Source organism: Myotis nattereri, assembly GCF_964212035.1.
Source record: "Myotis nattereri genome assembly, chromosome: X".
Lineage (NCBI taxonomy): Eukaryota > Metazoa > Chordata > Mammalia > Chiroptera > Vespertilionidae > Myotis > Myotis nattereri.
Genome location: NC_138078.1, coordinates 110570558 through 110581830, shown reverse-complemented (window position 1 = coordinate 110581830; position 11273 = coordinate 110570558).

Below are 11273 nucleotides of genomic sequence, written 5' to 3'. Positions count from 1 at the left end.
TTGGAAAACTGTCAGAATACACATACCTTGGAAGATAGGGATTCCGAAATGAATGCTGAGACAGGGACGCATGCTAGGTCAAAGCCAAGTCAAAGGAAAGCTCAGGTGGAGGAGGCAAGGATAGACAAGGCATGGATGGCTTGGAAGATATGGGTATTCTAGGCTACAATGATGCCAGAGGACCTAACTCAAATTGGGCTCCAGAATAAAAATGTCATTATAGGGTCCATCCAAGATTATGATAACGGTGACCCATGGCAAAGGGGACATATTTTTGAGAATTAAAGTCCTCTGATGTCTCCCAACACTTGGCCCTTCTGTACTTAAACTGAATCTTCAATCAGAGGGAAGAAGGGGATTGATTTAGTATATCAAACAATTAATATCATAATAGAAAAACACAGCATGCAAATCTATATGCTATTGAGATTTTAAATCACAATGGGAGAAGCTATTTCTTTATTGCTAAAGTATCTTAGGGAAGTTAATACTGTGCTCCCTAACTTCAGCTCACCCTTAGTAAGAGTGAACTATGTGCCCAGTTCTGATTAGGCTTACTGCTTTGTTTCTATCCTCCCACTTTTAATATTCTTTTTTTAAAAAATATATTTTATTGATTTCTTACAGAGAGGAAGGGAGAGGGATAGAGAGCCAGAAACATCGATGAGAGAGAAACAACAATCAGCTGCCTCCTTGCACACTCCCTACTGGGTATGTGCCCGCAACCAAGGTACATGCCCTTGACCAGAATCAAAGCTGGGACCCTTGAGTCCACAGGCTGACGCTCTATCCATTGAGCCAAACTGGTTAGGGCTTAATATTCTTTAATTATTTTCCAGGTCTTAGATGCAAGACTAACTAGTGAGTTTCACTATGTCCTTACTGTTAATACTTTGTCTGGTAGCAGGATAAAGAAATATTAGCATCCTGAAAGCAGACTATCAGCTTTCCAGCTGTTCTGCTCCCTCCTCACTAGAGAAAGTGTCACTCTGGTGATAGGGGGAACTGGGCATGGTAAAACCTCAACCCCTTTCAAAGTCATACTGAGAGAACCAGCCCCCTATTTGAAAAGGCCATCTTCATCCTTGTTGGGGAGCACAAGAGACTTGGTTGGAAAGTTGTAAGGAGGACATTGTGATAAAAGGGAAGTATATGGAAGGCCACCAGCCCTGTTATTGGAATTACAACTTAGGGGAGACTTAGGGGAGTGTCGAAGGTAGCGCCCCTAATTACTCCTTGACCTTTCCAAACAAGTCTGTGTACATGCAGACCCCCAGGTATTTACTGGAGTCCAGAATCTTAATCCCTGGATGACCTTGCCTAGAGTACAATGTAAACACGTGTTCTCCCAAGATTACTCACCCTACTGATTGTATCTAAAGATAAAAATTCCAATTAAGGCCTAATGAAGCAGGCAATAGAGGCTGCCTTGGCCACCAGAGCCAGGAGCCCCTTAGCCCTCTCTTTCACAGTCAAACAAACTGTGTGAGTAATCTGTTCATCCATTGTTCAGGAGCTGCATGTCAAAGTTGCGGTCCACAACAAATATTTTTGTGGCCCAGCCAATATAACAGTATGTAAGAAATTTTTATTTTTTTTAAATATATATTTTATTGACTTTTTACAGGGAGGAAGGGAGAGGGATAGAGAGTTAGAAACATCAATGAGAGAGAAACATCGATCAGCTGCCTCTTGCATACCCCCGACTGGGGATGTGCCTGCAACCAAGGTACATGCCCTTGGCCAGAATCGAACCCGGGACCCTATCCACTGAGCCAAACCAGTCAGGGCAAGAAATTTTTATTTTTTTTAATAAAAATTTCATAACTTGCCGAAACCGGTTTGGCTCAGTGGATGGAGCGTTGGCCTGTGGACTGAAAGGTCCCGGGTTCGATTCCAGTCAAGGGCATGTACCTGGGTTGCGGGCATAACCCCAGTAGGGGGTGTGCAGGAGGCAGCTGATCGATGTTTCTCTCTCATCAATGTTTCTAACTATCTCTCTCCCTTCCTCTCTGTAAAAAATCAATAAAATATGTTTTTAAAAAAATTTCATAACTTAATTTTTACAATATCCTGTTATACATAATCCTATCTAATAAAAGAGAAACATGGTAATTGGCATACGACCGCTACCCTTCCCATTGGCTAATCAGGGCGATATGCAAATTAACTGCCAGCCAAGATGGCCGCCGGCAGCCAGGCAGCTTGAAACTAACATGAGGCTTGCTTGCTTCAGTGACAGAGGACTCCAACGTTCCTGCCTGCCACTGCAGGCCTCTGAGCTGGCAGTTTGAAACATAGTTACAAAAATAGAGGCTAAACAAAACCCCAGAAACCAGCTTTCAGCTGGCCAGGATCTCAGACCTGGAGTTGATACAAAGTTTCAATTGTAGAACCTAAACAAACCAGATACCTGCTTTCAGGAGCGGAGGCCTAAGAGCTGGAGCCTCAGAGCTAAAGCTGGCTCAGAATAAAAAGAAAAAAAGGAGCGGTTGAGAGCTTCAGTCCCAGCCTGAAAACAGCCCTCATCCCCTCACCCAGACTGGCCAGGCACCCCAGTGGGGACCCCCACCCTGATCCAGGACACCCTTCAGGGCAAACCAGCCAGCCCCCACCCATGCACCAGGCCTCTATTCTATATAGTAAGAGGGTAATATGCCTCCCAGCACCGGGGTCAGTGGAGCCGCGAGGTCTCCGAGCACCGGGATCAGCATGACAGGGGGCAGTGCCCAAACCCCCGATTGCCCTGTGGCTCTGTGTGTGACAGGGGGCAGGGCCACAACCTCCCTATCGGCCCTGCTCTGTTCCTGACAGGGGAAGGTGCCCCAAACCCCTGATTGGTCCTACTCTGTGCCTGATAGGGGGGAGCTCCCCAACCTCCTGATCCCCCTGCGGCTCTGTGTGTGACAGGGTGCGGCGCCCTAACCCCCCCACCCCACAGGCCCTGCTCTGTGTGTGACGGGGTAGAGCCATAACCTCCCCATCGGCCCTGCCTGAGTGTGAGAGTGGCGGCGCCCCAAGGCCCTGATCAGCCCTGCTCTGTGGGTGATAGAGGGCAGCGCTCCAACCCCCCCACCCCACGGGCCCTGCTCTGTGTGTGATGGGGTAGAGCCATAACCTCCCCATCGGCCCTGCCCTGAGTGTGACAGTGGCAGCGCCCCAACCCCCTGATTGGCCCTGCTCTGTGCGTGACAGGGGGTGGCGCCACAACCTCCCCATTGACCCTGCCTTGAGTGTGACAGGGGGCGGTGCCCCAACCCCTCAATCGGCCCTACCCTGAGCGTGACTGAGGGTGGCATCGCAACCTCCCAATCCGCCCTGCTCTGTGCATGGCAGAGGGTGGCGCCCCAATTCCCCAATCGGCTCTGCTCTGATCCCGACCAGGGGCTGCACCTAGGGATTAGGCCTGCCCTCTGCCACCCGGGAGCAGGCCTAAGCCAGCAGGTCGTTATCTCCCGAGGGGTCCCAGACTGTGAGAGGGCACAGGCCGGGCTGAGGGACCCCCCCCCCCCCCGAGTGCACAAATTTTTGTGCACTGGGCCTCTAGTTATTAATAACAAACTACAATGTTTGCTAATGACTGATAACTATAATCGTGTTGCATTCGTTTCCCTTACGACCTTATGTGCAGGCACACCATTTGCATTAATACTAGCAGCGAATATTTTTTAAATATATTTTATTGATTTTTTACAGAGAGGAGGAGAGAGGCATAGAGAGTTAGAAACATGGATGAGAGAGAAACATCGATGAGCTGCCTCCTGCACACCTCCTACTGGGGATGTGCCCGCAACCAAGGTACATGCCCTTGACCAGAATCGAACCTGGGACCCTTCAGTCCGCAGGCTGACACTCTATCCACTGAGCCAAAATGGTTAGGGCAACAACAAATATTTTAACAGCCGATTAGTCTTGTACTGACTTGTTCTGTGCAACAGGAAATATTTCGCTTTTGGAGAACAGGAAAAATGGGTTTATTTGTGTTACACTTATTTGTGCAGTTATTCAGTGTCTGATAAGTTAATGTTCAAGAAAAATATTAATTTTTATTAAAATGTTCTATTATTTTATGATAATAATTATTCATTTATTTCAGCCCTTTGTATTCAGCATGTCTCTATCGAAATAAACCTACGTTTCTATGAAAATTGAAGCTTTTGTTTTTTTGCGGCCCACATAAACTTAAACCTTGTTTATTTGGTCCGTGTTAGCCTTTGAGTTTGACATGCTTGTTCTTGGGAGTTAAAATGGTGGTCTGGCAAGGGAGCCAAGTAGGTTTATCACTTGTCTTGCTGGGACATGAGGGTTGCTGAAGCTCTGGACACTGCTTTGGTATTTTAGCCTTTAATGCTAAGGAAAGTTTAGCCAAGCTAGGTTCAAATTTATTAAAACTCAATTTCTGCCCAGCCAATAGTTTGGAGGGAAAGAGGCATACCATTGTCAATTTTGCATGTGCCCACCCTGGATTCAGGACACTGTTAGCTAATCCAAGTCTAGCTGCAGGTTCAGGATTCCAGATGGAAGGTGATGTTGCCTGGGGTGGAGGAGCACCCTAGGCCCCTGCCATCCTTACTCCCCAACTAGGAGATCCCAATTCCATCACCAATTCCTAAGACAGGGGAGTGGAACTAGGCATTTTAGAACAAGGTTAATATTCACATTATATATATACTAGAGGCCCAGTGCATGAAATTTGTGCACTGGGGGGGAGGGGGTCCCTCAGCCTGGTCTGCATCCTCTCCAATCTGGGACTCCTTGAGGGATGTCAGACTGCCGGTTTAGGCCCGATCCTGCACCAGTAGTCGGACATCCCTCTCACAATTCAGGACCACTGGCTCTTAACCACTCACCTGCCTGCCTGCCTGCCTGATTGCCCCTAACCACTCTGTTTGCCAGCCTGACCACCCCCAACTGCCACCCTGATCCCCCCCAACTGCCTCCCCTGCCAGCCTGTTTGCCCCCAACTACCCCCTGTCACCAGCCTGATTGCTCCCAACTGGCCCCCCTCACCAGCCTGATTGGGGTTGGGGGGCCGATTGGGGGAGGGGCTGGCCATGGGGAGGGGCTGTGGTTGGTGGGCTGGGCAGCCACCCCCCAAAATGGGTTGGGGGGTGGTGATCGGGGCCAGTGGCCTGGGGGAGGAGCCATGGGTGGTTGGCCAGCCAGCCCTGCCCCTGATTGTGGGGGGGGGGGGCAATCTGGGGTCAGGCTGGGCAAGGGGAGAGGCTGCAGGAGATTGGCTGGCCAGCCCTGCCCCCTCTTGGGGTGGGGGGATCAGGGGTGGGACTGGCCTGGGGAGGGGCTGCAGGACATTGGCCGCCCAGCCCTGCCCCCTCTTGGGGTGTGGGGGGGAGTGCAATCAGGGGCAGACAGCCACGGGGAGGGACTGTGGGCCTATTGTGGTGGGGCAGGTTGATCAAGGGCGGGGCTGGCGGGGGTGGGGGGGCGTTGTGGGAAGAGAGGGGGTATTTGGCCAGCCGGCCTGCTCTTTTCTTTTTTTTTTGGCAACTTCACAACTTTTACTTGTGGTGCCTGTGCTATGTCTGAAAAATACCTTCTCCCCCTGCCCGGGACAACGATGGGAAGGGGGCAGCAAAAAATAGAAGACATCGCTTCCTATTGCACACAGGCCCTATATACAGGCTCACCTGGCCCAGGCCGGCAGGATGCTTGGCACATTCTAGGATCCCTGCTCAGGGGCTGGAGGGGTGACTGGTGGCAGCACACGTGAGAGGGGGCCTCTGGGTGACCACTCTGGTCCTGGCTACTGGTCTTGGCACTTCCTGGTCCGCAGTTCCTTTCTGGTCCTGCCTGCAGCCCTGGTCCCCCTACCTGGATCAGCCTCCTGTCTCCATCCTGGACTCAGATGGTCCCCTTGGCTCCTGGGGGCTCTGTCCTCCCCTCCTAACCTGGAAATCTCAAGGAAGGTTATGGCTTCTCAGAGACTCCTCGACAGCCCTGTCACTCATGTTCACACAGGGAAGGGGTGCATGTGGCAAGAGCAGCTGTATAAATGCAGGTGCAGGGGCAAGTCCTCCAGGGTCACTTGGACAGTTTGCTGATGCCTCAGATCAGGGCCACATTCTCATCCTTGAGGCGCTGGTTGTCAGCTCGGAGGTTGGACAGGCCCTTCAGCTCCTCTTCCAGTTCAGCAGCCTTTCACTCCAGGGCCCTGCACTCAAATCTCGCCAGCTCCAGGATGGCCGGCCTCTCTGCAAAGCGCTCTTGCCTCTGCATGGCGCGCTCCAGCTCCACCTTGATCTGCTTCAGCCGCAGCGTGGTCTGGGTCAGGGCCTCACGAAGTCTCTCGTTCTCTATGTGCAGCTTTGTGTAGAGCTTCCTGAAGCTCCCTCAGGCTCTTCCAATTTGGGCCGGGGTTTTGGGTTTAGGTCCTGCTGCCTCCAGAGGGGAAGGGCTGGATTCTGGGCTGATGTCCACTGGCTTCACCTTCTCCCCCTTCACAGGCCCTCTCCTCTCATCGCCAACTCTGCAGTGCTCCCTGGAGGCCTGTGGTCCCTCTCCCTGCCCCTCAGGCACCTCTATTCTCTGGGCAGGGCCATCAGAATTCTCAACCCCAGGGACTGGGGCTGCCAGGAAGGGTCCAGGCTCTGAGCGCCCTGCTCTTGATGTGGATGGGAGAGTCTGATCAGGGGAAGGCCTGCAGCGGGGAGGGGCTGCGAAGTTGGCTGCTGGCCCCACCACCTGATTGATCAGGCGTGTGCTGGCTACAGTGGGTGTCATAGCCACTGGCCCAATCAGGGCCATGTTCTGCTGGCTCACCACTCCCCAGTCCCAACACCGCCTCCACTGCTGGGCTAACAGGCCTTTGGGATCACCAGCTCACTGCACCTGCTTTCCCACAGGCTTGAGGCTCTCAGGCCTGTGGGAAAGCAGGCGCCGGTGACTTCACCTGCATGCGTGTGCGCCCGGTGGGCTGATGGAACGCACTGCCCGCTTGGGGCCGCTCACACCTGGACGGGCAGGTCGAGGGCACTGCCGCCACCGCTACTGCCACTGCCCCTGCTGCTGCTGCTGCTGCTGCTGCTGCTGCTGCTGCTGAGGCTTGAGGCACTGACGGAGGCTGCCTGCGACCTACCCACCCCGGGTTGGGTGACACATAGGATGCACTGTCAGGCCGATCGCTGCTGCCCCCCAGGTCCCTTCACACAGGGGATACCAAGGCGGGAACCCTATCACTGCGGTCTCACCAGCCAACCGCCAGGTCCCCGTTGGGAGCGCCTGATGAGGGAGGGGCAGGTCAGGATCAGCAGGGTCTCACCCACTAGCCCTGGATCCCCCGCGGGAGGCCCAGATGAGGGCGGGGGGGGGGTGTCCAATCACCGGGGTCCCACCCGCCAACCCTAGGTCCCCGGAGGGAGGCCCGGATGAGGGCAGGGCGGGTACCGGATCACCAGGGTCCCAACCGCCAGCCCTGAGTCCCCCGCGGGAGGCCCAGATGAGGGCGAGGCGTGTGCTGGATCACCAGGGTCCCACCCGCCAACCCCGGGTCCCCCGTGGGAGGCCCGGATGAGGTCGGGGCAGGTGCTTGATCCACGCGGTCCCACCCGCCAGCCCTGGGTTCCCCACGGGAGGCCCGGAAGAGGGCTGGGCGGGTGCCCGATCACCGGGGTCCCACCCGCCATCCCTGGGTCCCAGCGGGAGGACAGGATGAGGACGGGGCAAGTGCTTGATCACCATGATCCCACCCACCAGCCCTGGATCCCTGGCGGGAGGACCGGATGAGGTGGGGGGGAGGTGTCCGATCACCGGGGTCCCACCCACCAGCCCTGAGTCCCGAGTAGGAGGCCCGGATGAGGGCAGGGCAGGTGCTGATCACCAGGGTCCCACCTGCCAGCCCTGGGTCCCACACGGGAGGCCCGGATGAGGGCGGGGCGTGTGCTTGATCACCATGGTCCCACCCACCAGCCCTGGATCCCCACCTGGACCGCTGATGAGGGGGCGGGGCGGGTTCCGGATCACCAGGGTCCCACCTGCCATACCTGGGTCCCCCGCCGGAGGCCCGGAAGAGGGCAGGACGGGTGCCCGACACCAGGGTCCCACTCGCCAGCCCTGGGTCCCCCGCCGCATGCCGGTATGAGGGTGGGGCGTGTGCCAGATCAGCAGCATCCCACCCGCCAGCCCTAGGTCCCCCGCGGGAGGCCCGGATGAGGACGGTGCAGGTTCTTGATCGCCGGGGTCCCACCTGCCAGCCCTGTGTTCCCTACAGGAGGCTCGGAAGAGGGCTGGGCCGAAGCCAAATGACCGGGGTCCCACCCGCCAGACCTGGGTCCCCCGCGGGAAGCCCAGATGAGGGAGGGGCGGGTGCCCAATAACCAGGGTCGCACCTGCCAGCCCTAGGTCCCCGAGGTGGCCCGGATGAGAGCAGGGCAGGTGCTTGATCACCATGGTTCCACCCACCAGCCCTGTATCCCCAGCGGGAGGCCCGGATGAGGGGGGGGGGGGTGTCAGATAACCAGGGCCCCACCCGGAGGCCCTGGTTCCCCCGCGGGAGGCCCGGATGAGGGCGGGGCAGGTGCCCGATCACCATGGTCCCACCCACCAGCCCTGTATCCCCGGCGGGAGTCCCGGATGATGGCGGGATTGGGGGGGGGGGGGTCCGATGACCGGGGTCCCACCGGCCAGTGCTGGGTCCCCCAAGGGAGGCCCGGATGAGGGCGGGCAGGTGCTGATCATCAGGGTCCCACCTGCCAGCCCTGGGTCCCCTGCCGGAGGCCCCTATGAGGGTGGGCGGGTGCCTGATCACCGCGGTGCCAGCCTCCAACACCGGGTCGCCTGCGGGAGTCTCGGATGAGGGCAGGGCGTCTGCCGGATCCGCAGGGTACTACCCGCCAGCCCTGGGTCCCCCGTGGGAGGCCCGGATGAGGTCGGCGCGGGAGCCCGATCACCGGGGTCACACCCGCAAGTACTGGGCCCCCTGCCGGAAGCCTGGATGAGAGCAGGGCGTGTGCCCTATACCCAGGGTGCCACCCGCAAACCCTCGGTCCCCCACGGGAGGCCCGGATGAGGGCAGGACGGGTGACGGATCACCAGGGTCCCACCCGACAGCCCTGGGTCCACCGCGGGAGGCCCAGATGAGGGCATGGTGGGTTCGGGATCACCAGCGTCCCATCTGCCAGTCTTGGGTCCCCCGCAGGAGTCCCGGGTGAGGGCGGGGCGGGTGCCCGATCACCAAAGTCCCACCTGCCAGCCCTGGGTCCCCCGCGGGAGGCCCGGATGAGGGCGGAGCAGATGCTTGATCACCATGGTCCCACCCACCAGCCCTGTAGTTCCGGCGGGAGGCCTGGATGATGGCGGGGGGGGGGGGGGGGGCGGTGTCCAATCACCGGGGGCCCACCCGCCTGCCCTGGGTCCCCCGCGGGAGTCCTGGGTGAGGTTGGGCGGGTGCCGGATCACCAGGTTCCCACCCGCCATCCCTGGGTCCCCCGTGGTAGGCCAAGATGAGGGCGGGGCGGGTGCCCGATAACCAGGGTCCCACCCGCCAGCCCTGGGTCCCCCACGGAAGGCCCGGATGAGGGCGGGACGGGTGCCTGATCACCAGCATCAAACCCGGCAGTCCTGGGTCCCCCTCAGGAGGCCCGTATGAGGGTGGGCGTGTGCCTGATCACTTCGGTACCACCCGCCAACCCCAGGTGCCCCGCGGGAGGCCCGGAAGATGGCGGGGCGGGTGCCTCATCACCAGCTTCCCATATGCCAATCCAGGGTTCCCCGTAGTAGGCCCTGATGAGGGCGGGGCGTGTGCCGGATCACCAGGGTCCCACCCGCCAGCCCTGGGTCCCCCACCAAAGGCGCGGATGAGGGCAGGACCAGTGGGGATCACCGGGGTCCCACTCGCCAGCCCTGGGTCCCCTGCGGGAGGCCGGGATGAGGGCAGGGCAGGTGCTGCTCACCGGGTCCCACATGCCAGCCCCGGGTCCGCTGCAGGAGGCTCATATGAGGGTGGGCGGGTGCCTGATAACCCACATGCAACCCGCCAAAGCCGGGTGCCCCGCGGGAGGCCCAGATGAGGGCGGGGCAGGTTCTCGATCACCAGGGTCCCAACCGCCAGCCCTGGGTCTCTGGCGGAGGCTGGGGTGAGGGCGGGGCAGGTGCTGTTGACCCCGGTCCCACCTGCCAGCCCTGGGTCCCCCACGGGAGGCCCGGATGAGGGCGGGGCAGGTGCTTGATCACCATGGTCCCACCCACCAGCCCTGCATTTCCGGCCGGAGGCCTGGATGATGGCGGGGGAGGGGGGGTGTCCTATCACCGGGGTCCCACCCGCCAACCCCGGGTGTCCCGCGGGAGGCCCGTATGAGGGTGGGCGGGTGCCCAATAACCGGGTCCTACCCGCCAGCCCTGTGTCCCCCGCAGGAGGCCTGGATAGAGCGGGGAAAGTGCTTGATCACCGGGGTCCCAACCGCCAGCCCTGGGTCCCCCGCAGGAGGCCCGTATGAGGGTGGGCGGGTGCCTGATCACTTCGGTACTATCCGCCAATCCCGGGTGCCCCGCGTGAGGCCCGGATAAGGGCGGGGCGTGTGCCCGATCACCAGGGTGCCACCCACAACCCTCGGTCCCCCACGGGAGGCCCGGATGAGGGCAGGGCTTGTTCCGGATCACCAGGGTCCCACCCACCAGCCCTGGTTCCGCCACCAAAGGCCCGGATGAGGGCGGGTCAGGTGCTGGAACACCTGGGGTCCCACCCGCCAGCCCTGTGGCCCCCCGCGGGAGGCCCGGATGAGGGCGGGGCAGGTGCTTGATCACCGCGGTCTCTCCCGCCAGCCCTTGATCCCCCACCGAAGGCCCGGATGAGGGAGGGATGGGTGCCCGATCACCGGGGTCCCACCCGACAGCCCTGGGTTCCCCACGGGAGGCCCGGATGAGGGCAGGACGGATGCCCGTTCACCAGTGTCCCACCCGCCAGTCCTTGGTCCCCCGCAGGAGGCCCGTATGAGTGTGGGCGGGTGCCCGATCACCTCGGTACCACCTGGGTTCCCCGCGGGAGGCCCGGATGACCACGTGGAAGGTGCCCGATCACCAGCGTCACACCCGCCAGTCCTGGGTCCCCCACGGGAGGCCCGGATGAGGGCGGGACAGGTGCTTGATCCCCATGGTCCCACCCACCAGCCCTGTAATTCTGGCGGGAGACCCGGATGATGGGGCGGGGGGGTCCGATCACCGGGGTCCCACCTGCCAGCCCTGAGTCCCCAACGGGAGGCCCAGATGAGGACGGGGCAGGTGCCCGATCACCAGGGTACACCCGCCAGCCCTGGGTCCCC